This window comes from Cervus elaphus, chromosome 10 (genome assembly GCF_910594005.1).
Source record: "Cervus elaphus chromosome 10, mCerEla1.1, whole genome shotgun sequence".
In the NCBI taxonomy this organism is placed as follows: domain Eukaryota; kingdom Metazoa; phylum Chordata; class Mammalia; order Artiodactyla; family Cervidae; genus Cervus; species Cervus elaphus.
This window is the reverse complement of record NC_057824.1, coordinates 11,426,417-11,440,767: the sequence shown is the minus strand read 5'-3', so window position 1 is coordinate 11,440,767 and position 14,351 is coordinate 11,426,417.

Here is a 14,351-nt window from a genome sequence, read left to right as displayed (position 1 = left end):
CTGTGGAGACCACGGTGAAAGACCTAGTTCCCCACCTCATCGCGACCGGAGGCCTCACATCCTTTGAAAACTCCAGAGGGACGCGGATATCAGTGCCTCCAAAGGAAACGATGCCTGACTCCTCGTGAAACTTGATAGGAGTCCCAGGATTCCTGTGGCACGTGGAAAAGGACCCTTGGTATCCCGCCTAAGCTGGAGAGGCGTCCCAATTGCCCTGGCAAGCCTCGAGGAGAATCCCGAGTTGTCCCTCGCAACTAGGCAGGAGTCCTGATGTCGCTGAACATACACGTGTGTGGAAGGGCCATCCCCGGCTTAGCTCGAGAATATACACCAGGTTCCCGCCGCAACTCGAGAAAAACCATGAGAATTCCCGCTCGCAGCGAGATGAGGACCGATTCCCCTGCACTGCGAGCAGAGCAGTGCCGAGTTGCACATCACACAGGAAAGGAGCCTTGATTTCCTTGATGGCACTCCAGAGAAACCCCAAGAACACTGTTTCAAGGCTAGAGTGATCCTGAGGTCACTGTAGCAACAGGAAAGAGCTCCGTGGACCAAAAATCAACTTGCGATGAGAGGTTCGTCCCTGGCTTCGACTTCAGAGGAATACCACCTTACCACAAGCACCTCAAGAGGAGGCTTCTCTCAGCTCTAGGTATGTGAGAGGGACCCTGAGTTTGCGGCCTCAAGTGGAATGGACACCGCGATGCCCTGACTCGAAATAAGGCCGGATATCCCCGCAGTGACTTGAATGCAGGCTCGTCTTGCATCTCCCAAGACGAAAGGATATCTGAATCCCCTGTGGAGACCACGAAGAAAGACCTAGTTCCCCACCTCATGGCGACCACAGGCCTCACATCCTTTGAAAACTCCAGAGGGACGCGGAGATCAGTGCCTCCAAAGGTGACGATGCCTGACTCCTCGTGAAACTAGATAGGAGTCCCAGGATTCCTGTGGCACTTGGAAAGGGACCCTGGTCTCCCACCTCAGCTGGAGAGGCGTCCCAATTGCCCTGCCAATCCTCGAGGAGAATCCCGAGTTGTCCCTCGCAACTAGGCAGGAGTCCTGACGTCGCTGAACAAACACGTGTGTGGAAGGGCCATCCCGGACATAGCTCGAGAATATACCCCAGGTTCCCGCTGAAACTCAAGAAAAACCATGAGACTTCCCCCTCGCCGCGAGATGAGGCCCGATTCCCCTGCACTGCATGCAGAGCAATGCCTTGTAGCACATCACACAGGAAAGGAGCCTTGATTTCCTTGATGGCACTCCAGAGAAACCCCAAGAACACTGTTTCAAGGCTAGAGGGATCCTGAGGTCACTGTAGCAAGACGAAAGAGCTCCGTGGACCAAAAATCAACTCGAGATGAGAGGTTAGTCCCTGGCTTCGACTCCAGAGGAATACCACCTTACCACAAGCACCTCAAGAGGAGGCTTCTCTCAGCTCTAGCTATGTGAGAGGGACCCTGAGTTTGCGGCCTCAAGTGGAATGGACACCGTGATGCCCTGACTCGAAATTAGGCCGCATATCCCTGCAAGGACTTGAATGCAGGCTCGTCTTGCATCTCCCAAGACGAAAGGATGTCTGAATCCCCTGTGGAGACCACAGAGAAAGACCTAGTTCCCCACCTCATCGCGACTGGAGGCCTCACATCCTTGGAAAACTCCAGAGGTACGCGGAGATCAGTGCCTCCAAAAAAGACGATGCCTGACTCTTCGTGAAACTTGATAAGTGTCCCAGGATTCCTGTGGCACGTGGAAAGGGACAATTGTTCTCCCGCCTCAGCTGGAGAGGCGTCCCAATTGCCCTGCCAAGCCTCGAGAAGAATCCTGAGTTGTCCCTCGCAACTAGTCAGGAATCCTGACGTCGCTGAACAAACACGTGTGTGGAAGGGCCATCCCCGTCGTAACTCGAGAATATACCCCAGGTTCCCGCCGCAAATCGAGAAAAACCATGAGACTTCCCCCTCGCTGCCAGATGACGCCCGATTCCCCTGCACTGCGTGCAGAGCAATGCCGTGTTGCACATCACACAGGAAAGGAGCCTTAATTTCCTTGATGGCACTCCAGAGAAACCCCAAGAGCAGTGTTTCAAGGCTAGAGGGATCCTGAGGTCACTGTAGCAACACGAAAGAGCTCCGTGGACCAAAAATCAACTCGAGATGAGAGGTTAGTCCCTGGCTTCGACTCCTGAGGAATACCACCTTACCACAAGCACCTCAAGAGGAGGCTTCTCTCAGCTCTAGCTATGTGAGAGGAACCCTGAGTTTGCGGCCTCAAGTGCAATGGACACCGCGATGCCCTGACTCGAAATAAGGCCGGATATCCCTGCATTGACTTGAATGCAGGCTCGTCTTGCATCTCCCAAGACGAAAGGATGTCTGAATCCCCTGTGGAGACCACAGAGAAAGACCTAGTTCCCCACCTCATCGCGACCGGAGGCCTCACATCCTTTGACAACTCCAGAGGGATGCAGAGATCAGTGCCTCCAAAGGAGAAGATGCCTGACTCCTCGTGAAACTTGATAGGAGTCCCAGTGAAAGGTTGTTGCTGAAAATAAGACGCGGGATTCTTGGCCTCCGGAGGAGACGAATTCAATCCGGGGCCAGAGACGAGGCTGGATTCCTCAGAGCTTTTGTGTAATAAAGTTTTATTAAAGTATAAAGGAGATAGGGAAAGCTTCTGACATAGGAATCAGAAGGGGGCAAAAGAGTACCCCCCTCCTAGTCTTTAGCTGTATGTTATATAGTCACTCACAGTCTGTTAATGAAATGAAAGGAATGTCATAAAATTTAGAATGGCATCAGATATTTCATCCCAGGCCATAAAACGATTCACTTGAATCTTTTAGAAGGGCAGAATACCAACAAATAGTTCCGTTTACATAGATTAGGAGAACAATACCTGAGGAAGTAAGTTAGGCCGTTTAGCGGAACCAACTTGAAGATTGAGTCTGGGCTTCATTAACATAGCTTGAGACCACATTTCCATACGAAAAAGGCATGTATTGGTTAACTCAAAGTTTGAGAGTGGTTAGCTTTAGGTGAGACCAGGTGTCATGGCAACACAGAATGTTAAGGGAAACCTCCTTTTAAATTTGTATAGAGAAGGAAAAACAGATCGCCGGTTTGTTTCTTCCTGCCGCTTAAGAGAGATAAAAATGTCTGGCACTTACAGCCTCTTTCCTCCATTTGGAGACCCCTGGCCTTCCTGCCTGTTACCCTCTCATTCCCCCCTTTTCTTTTAGGAGAATTATGTTGCCTAGGGAAAAGGGGCATCGTTTCCATTCCATAACTGCTTCCGAGCTGACAAGGGGCGTTGTCCCTAAATTGGTGAGGCAACATATTCTCCTAATCCTCATAATGAGGATGTCTGATCCAGGGGCCCCAAATAGTAGTCGGAAGAAGCTGCAGTGATAGCAGGAGTTTGAGCAACCATTTGTAACTTAAAAGCTTTCATGCGACTAGAAACAAATCTAGTTACACAGTTACAGATGCAGGGAGCAAACAGCAAAAACAAAACAATCAGAATTATTGTAATTAAGATAGTTTTCCACCATGGGGAACTAGTTAACGTCTCCCAAAGTGAGGCAATTGAGGCTTCAGGAGTATCCATGGCCCCAATCATCTTGTTCATGTGTTTAGTAAAATGAGTAACATTAGTGCTCATATCAGGTATATATGTGCAGCATTGAGTATGAATGATGGCACAAGTTCCTCCTTGTGCAGCTGTCAGAATATCTAAAGCCAATCTGTTTTGTAAAACCACCTTTCTAATTTGTGCTTGTTCAGCATTAAGAGCTGAAATAGCTTTTTGACAATACAGACCTTGCCCACCGAGTTTTAAGGTGGGGTAAATTAGCAGGCTTTTCTGGAAGCTTTGAAAATATAAAACCATGAGTAAAGGCTAGACCCAGGGTGCATCTCCCTATCCAGCCAGGGGGAAGCCAAGCCCATAGGTAAGAGCCACATATCCAGTAAGTCCCGTTTGGGGCAAGCCAGCGTGACTGAGATACCCAGTCCCAATTAGTGCCTGACCAGACAAAGGGAGGTCCTGAACTGGGATTGGAAAACACGGGAATGATTACGTTACATATTTCTTGAGGCAAAAATCCCAATTGTTTCCAATCAGTGTAATTAAGTTGCTGGCTAACTTTGGGGGATGGCTCTGCTTGTTCCCAGCATATAGGGGCAGTAGATATTAGACGTCCCTTTTCAGGAGTTAGCCATATAACCTCATCCCATATTTGATAAACGTCAGGTAAAAAACCATCAGATCTAGACCTATTTGTCTTATGTGCAGCAAAATAGTGATCAAACTGAGACAGTGTATAATCAAAATTAAAAGTCATGTTATGTCCATAGTTAAGGTACAAAGTATTGCACCAGTCCATTCTAGGGTTGTTAGATGTCATCAGACGAAGAAGAGGCATCACATGTGATTGTTGTCGAAGGTATTCGCAGACTTGGAGAAAGTCTTTTCCTTGAAGTGGAGATGTCCACCACGGGAAGCCTTTCACTGATGAAGAGGGGAGTGCTCCGCAGACCCAGCAGTTAGACTGATTGTGGAATGCAGCATAGGAGTGAGCCCAGGACAGGAAGGCATTGTCTTGAGGATCAAAGGGCAGACTCAGGATTTCTGGAGTCAGCAGAAGTAGGCTCACATAGATTATCAGGCCCATCTGAAACATACAAAGTCAGAGCATAGAAAGTAAAACATAAAATGACATCACTTAGTACTGGTCAGGGTGCCACCTCTTGACTCGAGTGTGATGTACCCACGAATCAATTCCTGGGACTTTGACAGCTGTGGGAGAAGAAAGAATAACCTGGTAAGGGCCTTCCCAGAGGGGCTCGAGGGATGGGCCCCCAGATCCCAATGTTTTTATGAGGACCTCGGTTCCTGGCTCAAATAGAGGCTTGCTGGATTCAGAGGCTGGGTCAGGAGTCGTCTCCCAGAGTTCTGTTAATGCCTGTTGAAAAGCTGAGAGTTGAGTTACATAATTAGTTAACTCTAAGGCCTCAGGATCTATAACAATGTCTGTGCGTAAGAAAGGCCTTCCATAAATACATTCAAAGGGGGACAGTCCCTCCTTTTTTGGGGCAGTTCGAGCCCTCATTAAAGCTATGGGTAGGACTTTAATCCAGTTGTCTTGTGTTTCTTGAGTTAATTTTCGCAGATGTCTTTTGATAATGTCATTAGCTTTTTCAACCTTTCCTGAGGACTGGGGTCTCCAGGAACAGTGTAAGTGATATTCTATTCCTAGAGCTTTAGACACCCCCTGAGTTACAGCAGCTTTAAAGGCAGAACCATTGTCACTCTGAAGGCTCCGTGGCAGCCCAAACCTGGGGATAATTTCATGGATTAAAATCTTTATAACCTCCTTAACTTGTTCACTACGACAGGGGAACGCCTCAATCCATCCAGTAAAAGTATCCACCCAAACTTGTAAGCAAGAATATCCATTAGCTTTTGGCATATGAGTAAAATCAATTTCCCAGTCTTCTCCAGGATACTTTCCCTTTCGTTGTAATCCAGATTTTGCTAGCTTTTCAGTCTTTGGGTTATTTTTCTGACATACCTCACACCGTTTGATAATGTTCTTTAAAGTTTTCATTATATTTTTACCTTCAAACAAACGAGAAGCCATCTGGTAAGTACTTTCTACACCCAAATGAAAACTCTGGTGTAAACCCTTAAGAATTTTCCACTGAGCATTTTCAGGAATTATTAATCGTCCATCCTCGGACTGTAACCATCCTTTATCAGTAATCTTTGCTCCTCTTTTCTCATATCTTTCTAATTCTTCCTCAGTATATTGTGGTTTTTCCTGTTCCACAGGACCTGTCCAGATCAAAGGCGTCTGTAGGGAGGGGGTTTCGTAAAGTGCCGCTTTTTTGGCTTGAGAATCAGCCAGCAGGTTACCGGCAGCTACTTTACTCCCATCCCTGTTGTGCCCTTTGCAATGCATAACCGCTACTTCTTTAGGACAATAGATAGCAGTTAAAAGTCTCTCAATCTCTCTGAAATGCTTAATAGGTTCTCCTGTTGCTGTTTTAAACTGTCTTTCTTTCCATATTGCAGCATGAGCATGTAAAGTCAAATAAGCATACTTAGAATCAGTGTAGATATTCACTCGCTGCCCTTTGCTTAACTCTAGAGCTCGGGTCAGAGCCACAAGCTCCGCTAACTGGGCACTGGTTCCCTGGGGGAGAGATTTTGCTTCTAAAACCTGTTCAGCAGTCACCACCGCGTAACCTGCTTTGCGCTTTCCATCCCGAACAAAATAACTGCCGTCTGTAAATATTTTCATGTCAGGATTGTCTAATGGGGTATCCATTAGATCCTCCCGAGCTGCATAGTTTAAAGTTAGGAATTGGGAACAATCGTGATCAGGTGTTTCATCTTCCTTCTCAGGAAGGAAAGTGGCAGAATTTAAATTTCCACAAACTTTAAGCTTAGTTACTGGTCCTTCTAACAACAGTGACTGATATTTAAGAAGTCTACTGTCTGTCATCCAAATATTAACCTTAGAATTTAAGATTCCACTCACATCATGAGAAGTCAGTACGGTAAGGTTTCGCCCATTAATTATTTTTAAAGCTTCAGGTGCTAATAAAGCCGCTGCCCCAATTACTCTTAGGCAGTGGGGCCACCCACGTACAATTACATCTAATTCTTTGCTTAGATAAGCAATAGGTTGCTGGTGAGGCCCCCGGGGTTGTGTCAAAACTCCCAAGGCCATACCTTTTCTTTCAGTGACAAACAGGTTAAATTCTGACCCTGTGGGCAAACTCAAAGCTGGAGCTTGCAGGAGAGCAGTCTGAAGAACCTTAAAAGCCTTTTGAGTATCTGGAGACCAAACCAGTTTGTCGGTTTGGGCCTGCTGAGTTTCAGCTATAAGTTTATATAAAGGCCGGGCAAGTTCCCCATAGCTCGGAATCCAAATACGACAGTAGCCTGTGATTCCCAAAAAGCCTCTCAGTTGTCTTAAAATCATAGGTAGGGGATGGTTTAGTATAGGTTTAATTCTCTCAGGGCCTATGGCCCTAGTCCCTTCTGAGATGATTAGGCCCAGATATCTAACAGATTGTTGACAAAGCTGAGCCTTTTCTCTTGATGCCTTGTAACCGCAGCCTGCCAGAAAGTTTAAGAAATCTTCTGAGACTCGTGAACAAGCTTCCTCTGTCTCAGCACAGAGCAAAATATCATCTACATATTGTAACACTACCGCTTCAGAGCTATTAAAGTTTTGTAGATCTCGTGACAAACTTTGTCCAAATAAGTGAGGACTGTCACGAAATCCCTGCGGCAAAACTGTCCAGGTTAACTGGGAAGCTGGCTGTGTAGGGTCTTCAAAGGCAAATAGAAATTGACTTTCCTCTGCCAAAGGCACTGAATAGAAGACATCTTTCAAATCAATTACTGAAAAATATTTGGCTCGTTCAGGAATTTCAGACAATAGAGTATAAGGATTAGGCACCACAGGGTGTAAAGGAACCACAGCCTCATTTATTATTCGTAAATCTTGAACTAATCTCCATTTATCATTTGATTTTTTTACACCCAAAATAGGAGTGTTGCATGGACTGTTACAGGGAACTAATAGTCCCTGCTCTTTTAAATTCTCAATGATGGGTTTTAACCCTTCCTTAACCTCAGGTTTCAGTGGATACTGCTTCTTATGTGGGAATAAGTGTGGGTCTTTGAGCTTGACAACCACAGGAATAGCATTTTGTGCTCGACCCACAGATTTTCCATCAGCCCATACTCTAGGATTCACATTTTGTTCAACTAAAGGGAGAGAAAGGGAAGGCTCCATATTCATGAAAACAGAGGCATGGACTTTGCTCAGTATATCCCTCCCCAAAAGGGGTGAGGGTGATTCTGGCACGATAAGAAACTCGTGTGAAAATAGCACAGAATCCCAGTTGCATGATAGAGAATAACTGAAGTAATACCTTTTGGCTCGTCCAGACAGTCCCATTACGGAAGCGGATCGGGAAGAAAGTGGGCCAGGGGCTTCAGTAAGCACGGAGTAAGTTGCCCCAGTATCTAAAAGGAAATTGACGGATTGGCCTCCCACTGTTATTAATACCCGGGGTTCCTCAGGTGTAATTAGGACGGGAGCTTGTGTGGGGACCCCCGGGCACCTTCAGTCCTGATTGTCTTGAGAGTCAGACCCCTGAGACCTACGCCTCTGGGGGCAGTCTCTCCTCCAGTGTGGTCCCTTGCAGACCGGACATGGAGCCGGGGGCGGCTTAGATGCTTGAGGGCAATCCCGCTTGAGATGCCCCTCCTTTCCACAGCAATAGCAAGCCCATCCCTTTTCACCTGGGTCCCTCTGGGCATTTTTCTCAGGCTGCTTAAGAACGGTTTTCATAGCCATTGCGAGGGCTTCCGCCTTTTCCTTCGTCTTTCTCTGCCTTTCTTTCTTTTCCTCATATTCCCTACCATAATAGACTGTCTGAGCCAGTTGTAACAGATTATCTAAAGACTGATTTGGTCCATACGCCCGTTTTGATAACTTACGGCGAATATCTGGAGCCGACTGAGTGAGAAATTTATCTTTTAAGATCACTTTCCCTTCTTCACTTTCGGGATCAATCTCAGTGAATCTGCGAAGGGCTTCTCTCAGTCTTTCTAGGAATTTACCAGGAGCTTCCTTCTCCTCCTGTTCTATGTCTGCCAGTTTGCCATAGTTTAAAGGCTTAGAACGCGCCTGTCTGAGTCCTTCAAGAATACATCTGACAAAATGACTCTGATCCCATCTTCCTTTAGCAGTCTGGTTCTGTAGCTGGGACCGCCTGACTCCCAGTGGGGAGGGCAGTTATCTCGTCCTCCCTCTTTCCCACTGATTCATTACCAAGCCATTCATCTCCATAAGCAACCGCTTTTCCTAAAACTCGAGCCTTTGAGTCGGGAGTCAGCGTTTGTCCCAAATATACAGCACATTCTTCCAAGTGAGGTCATAATGCAGAGTAACACCTTTAAAAGCTCTAATATATTTTTCTGGGTCCTCTAAATAGTCTCCCAGGTCCTCTTTAATTCTTTGTATCTCTTGATAAGAAAAAGGCTTATTAACTCTCATAGACTGATAATTTCTCCCGGTGGGCACTTCATGAAGAGGCCACAGCATGAGTGGCTGTCCCTCAGTCTCTCTGGCTGCTCTGCGCATGTCCCAGGGATAGATTGGAGAAACCTGCTTTTCTTTATCTCTTTGCCTCCTGTCCTCTATCTCATCTCTTACTTCGATGGTCTGAGTTTCTACTGAAACCAGAGTAGTCTGAAGTCGTACTGAGACAGGAGTTGTTTGGACCTCTACATGAGCAATTCGAATCTCAATTTGGGTTCCCACTGAGACCGAGGCAGTTTGAGTCTCAGTTTGTGTTTTCACTGAGACCAAAGCAGTTTGAGTCTCAGTTTGTGTTTCCACTGAGACCAAAGCAGTTTGAGTCTCAGTTTGTGTTTCTACTGAGACCAAAGCAGTTTGAACCTCAGCTTGGAGACCCGGATATGGGGGCAAAGTAGGAGGACAGGGGGGAGCGGAAGGTTTCACACCCAAATCTACACCCTTAGCACATAAGTCTGGCATATTTCGCAGAGAGAAAAAGGGCAACACATACGCTACTTCTACCCATTTTCCTTGCTTTTTACAGAACCGGTCTAATTGTAAAACAGTGTTATACTTAAGAGACCCTCCAACTGGCCACCGTTCGCCGTCCTCCAGTGGGTACCGCGGCCATGCAGTATCACATAGGAAGACCAGGTGTGTCTTCTTTAAGCCCTGGGGATCAAATCTATCCCAGTTTTTCAGGATACAGTTCAAATGAGTGAGGCTGGAATTGTTAGCTCCCATCTGTAAGAGAGAAAAAAAGCGACCAGCGCCATTTTTTCTACCGGAGGCGTCCCTCCCTGCTCTAGATGGGGGTGTAGACAGACGTTACACCAAAAGCTTTTCCTTCCTGGTCGGACTTAGTCTGTCTCTTACCGACGCAGGCGTCACATTCGTCCCTCCCGGTTCTACCACCGAGACGGGGTGGGGATGCACCAGGGGTAGACCTGATGGCATCCCTGACTGACGTCCAGCCCTTCACCTCGCTTGCCTCTGATGCCACCCGGGGCGCAATCAGAGTAACCTTCCGGAATGCTTCCCAAGCTAAGACCTCTGGGGGACACATTCATCACCTGAGTGCCTGTGCACGACCCTGAGTACATTCCTGACCGCAATAAGACCGATACAAACATGAAACTGAGATGTTCCTTCCAAGCGTCACCACACCGGTATAAGAGCCTCCTCTGGTCCACTAAGAGCCAGTGTTACCAAAGGAAAAAACCATTGCAGTTCCAATCCGAGTAACCTTTAACCTCAGAGATGCTCTGGGAGTTAGAGCTCCGTCTAGCTTCCGAACTTTCCATGCCTAGCGAGGCTAGGCACTTCCTGACTACCAATCCAAGTTTGAGACCTAGACCACAGTATAGCAGCAACATAGGTCACAAGTCCCTTGAAAGTCTATGATCCGATAGATAAGGTTAGTACTTCTAATTCCCAAGGAGTTATGAAATGGTCAAAGAGACCGAAAAGTTTGACCGAGAAAGGAGAGTTCGGTCCACACGCTTTGCCCGTTTCTGGTCAGTTCCCGAAGGAGACATTGATTGCCTCTTGGCATTGGCAGGTCGGTATAAACCCCCGACAGGTTTTTGCCATAGCCTTATGAGGTCACCGCGGGACCAGAGAGCAGGGCTCCTCACTTGCTTTGCGCAGGGCGTTTCATTCATTTACACAAGCACACCATAGAGTTAGTAAAGTACAGCGGAAAACGTGTTCGCTAGGAGAACAAAGAACTAGAGATCCACGCATCCTTACCTTGTCCTGAAGGATCCCGGACGAGCCCCCAAGATGAAAGGTTGTTGCTGAACGATAAGACGCGGGATTCTTGGCCTCCGGAGGAGACGAATTCAATCCGGGGCCAGAGACGAGGCTGGATCGCTCAGAGCTTTTGTGTAATAAAGTTTTATTAAAGTATAAAGGAGATAGGGAAAGCTTCTGACATAGGAATCAGAAGGGGGCAAAAGAGTACCACCCTCCTAGTCTTTAGCTGTATGTTATATAGTCACTCACAGTCTGTTAATGAAATGAAAGGAATGTCATAAAATTTAGAATGGCATCAGATAATTCATCCCAGGCCATAAAACGATTGACTTGAATCTTTTAGAAGGGCAGAATACCAACAAATAGTTCCGTTTACATAGATTAGGAGAACAATACCTGAGGAAGTAAGTTAGGCCGTGTAGCAGAACCAACTTGAGGATTGAGTCTGGGGTTCATTAACATAGCTTAAGACCACATTTCCATACGAAAAAGGCATGTATTGGTTAACTCAAAGTTTGAGAGTGGTTAGCTTTAGGTGAGACCAGGTGTCATGGCAACACAGAATGTTAAGAGAAAACTCCTTTTAAATTTGTATAGAGAAGGAAAAACAGATCGCTGGTTTGTTTCTTCCTGCCGCTTAAGAGAGATAAAGATGTCTGGCACTTACAGCCTCTTTCCTCCATTTGGAGACCCCTGGCCTTCCTGCCTGTTACCCTCTCACCAGGATTCCTGTGGCACGTGGAGAGGGACACTTGGTCTCCCGCCTCAGCTGGAGAGGCATCACAATTGCCCTGCCAAGCCTCGAGGAGAATCCCGAGTTGTCCCTCGCAACAAGGCAGGAGTCCTGACGTCGCTGAACAAACACGTGTGTGGAAGGGCCATCCCCGTCGTAACTCGAGAATATACCCCAGGTTCCCGCAGCAACTCGAGAAAAAAAATGAGACTTCCCCCTCGTCGCGAGATGAGGCCCGATTCCCCTGCACTGCGTACAGAGCAATTCCGTGTTGCACATCACACAGGAAAGGAGCCTTGATTTACTTTATGGCACTCCAGAGAAACCCCAAGAACACTGTTTCAAGGCTAGAGGAATCCTGAGGTCACTGTAGCAACACGAAAGAGCTCCGTGGACCAAAAATCAACTCGAGATGAGAAGTTAGTCCCTGGCTTCGACTCCAGAGGAATACCACCTTACCACAAGCACCTCAAGAGGAGGGTTCTCTCAATTCTAGGTATGTGAGAGGGACCGTGAATTTGCGGCCTCAAGTGGAATGCACACCGCGATGCAGTAACTCGAAATAAGGCCGGATATCCCTGCAGTGACTTGAATGCAGGCTCGTCTTGCATCTCCCAAGACGAAAGGATGTCTGAATCCCCTGTGGAGACCACAGGGAAAGACCTAGTTCCCCACCTCTTCGCGACCAGATTCCTCACATCCTTTGAAAACTCAAGAGGGACGCGGAGATCAGTGCCTCCAAAGGAGACGATGCCTGACTCCTCTTGAAACTTGATAGGAGTCCCAGGATTCCTGTGGCACGTGGAAAGGGAAACTTGGTCTCCCGTCTCAGCTGGAGAGGGGTCCCAATTGCCCTGCCAAGCCTCGAGGAGAATCCCGAATTGTCCCTCGCAACTAGGCAGGAGTCCTGACGTCGCTGAACAAACACGTGTGTGGAAGGGCCATCCCCGTCGTAACTCGAGAATATACCCCAGGTTCCCGCCGCAACTCGAGAAAAACCATGAGACTTTCCCCTCGCCGCGAGATGAGGCCCGATTCCCCTGCACTGCGTGCAGAGCAATGCCGTGTTGAACATCACACAGGAAAGGAGACTTGATTTGCTTGATGGCACTCCAGAGAAACCCCAAGAACACTGTTTCAAGACTAGAGGGATCCTGAGGTCACTGTAGCAACAAAAAAGAGCTCCGTGGCCCGAAAATCAACTCGAGATGAGAGGTTAGTCCCTGGCTTCGACTCCAGAGGAATACCACCTTACCACAACCACCTCAAGAGGAGGCTTCTCTCAGCTCTAGGTATGTGAGAGGGACCCTGAGTTTGCGACCTCAAGTGGAATGGACACCGCGATGCCCTGACTCGAAATAAGGCCGGATATGCCTGCAGTGACTTGAATGCAGGCTCGTCTTGCATCTCCCAAGACGAAAGGATGTCTGAATCCCCTGTGGAGACCACAGAGAAAGACCAAGTTCCCCACCTCATCGCGACTGGAGGCCTCACATCCTTTGAAAACTCCAGAGGGACGCGGAGATCAGTGCCTCCAAAGGAGACGATGCCTGACTCCTCGTGAAACTTGATAGGAGTCCCAGGCTTCCTGCGGTACATGAAAAGGGACCCTTGGTCTCCCGCCTCAGCTGGAGAGGCGTCCCAATTGCCCTGCCAAGCCTCGAGGAGAATCCCGAGTTGTCCCTCGCAACTAGGCAGGAGTCCTGACGTCGCTGAACAAACACGTGTGTGGAAGGGCCATCCCCGTCGTAACTCGAGAATATAGCCCAGGTTCCCGCCGCAACTCGAGAAAAACCATGAGACTTCCCCCTCGCCGCGAGATGAGGCCCGATTCCCCTGCACTGCGTGCAGAGCAATTCCGTGTTGCACATCACACAGGAAAGGAGCCTTGATTTCCTTGATGGCACTCCAGAGAAACCCCAAGAACACTGTTTCAAGGCTAGAGGGATCCTGAGGTCACTGTAGCAACACGAAAAAGCTCCGTGGACTAGAAATCAACTTGAGATGAGAGGTTACTCCCTGGCTTCTACTCCGTAGGAATACCACCTTACCACTAGAACCTCAAGAGGAGGCTTCTCTCAGTTCTAGGTATGTGAGAGGGACCCTGAGTTTGCTGCCTCAAGTGGAATGGACCCTGCGATGCCGTAACTCGAAATAAGGCGGGATATCCCTGCAGTGACTTAAATGCAGGCTCGTCTTGCATCTCCCAAGACGAAAGGATGTCTGAATCCCCTGTGGAGACCACAGAGAAAGACCTAGTTCCCCACATCATCGCGACCGGAGGCCTCACATCCTTTGAAAACTCCAGAGGGACGCGGAGATCAGTGCCTCCAAAGGAGACGATGCCTGACTCCTTGTGAAACTTGGTAGGAGTCTCAGGATTCCTGTGGCACGTGGACAGGGACCCTTGGTCTCCCTCCTCAGCTGGAGAGGCGTCCCAATTGCCCTGCCAAGCCTCGAGGAGAATCCCGAGTTGTCACTCGCAACTAGGCAGGAGTCCTGACGTCGCTGAACAAACACGTGTGTGGAAGGGCCATCCCCGTCGTAACTCGAGAATATACCCCAGGTTCCCGCCGCAACTCGAGAAAAACCATGAGACTTCCCCCTCGCCGCGAGATGAGGCCCGACTTCCCTGCACTGCTTGCAGAGCAATGCCGTGTTGCACATCACACAGGAAAGGAGCCTTGATTTCCTTGATGGCACTCCAGAGAAACCCCAAGAACACTGTTTCAAGGCTAGAGGGATCCT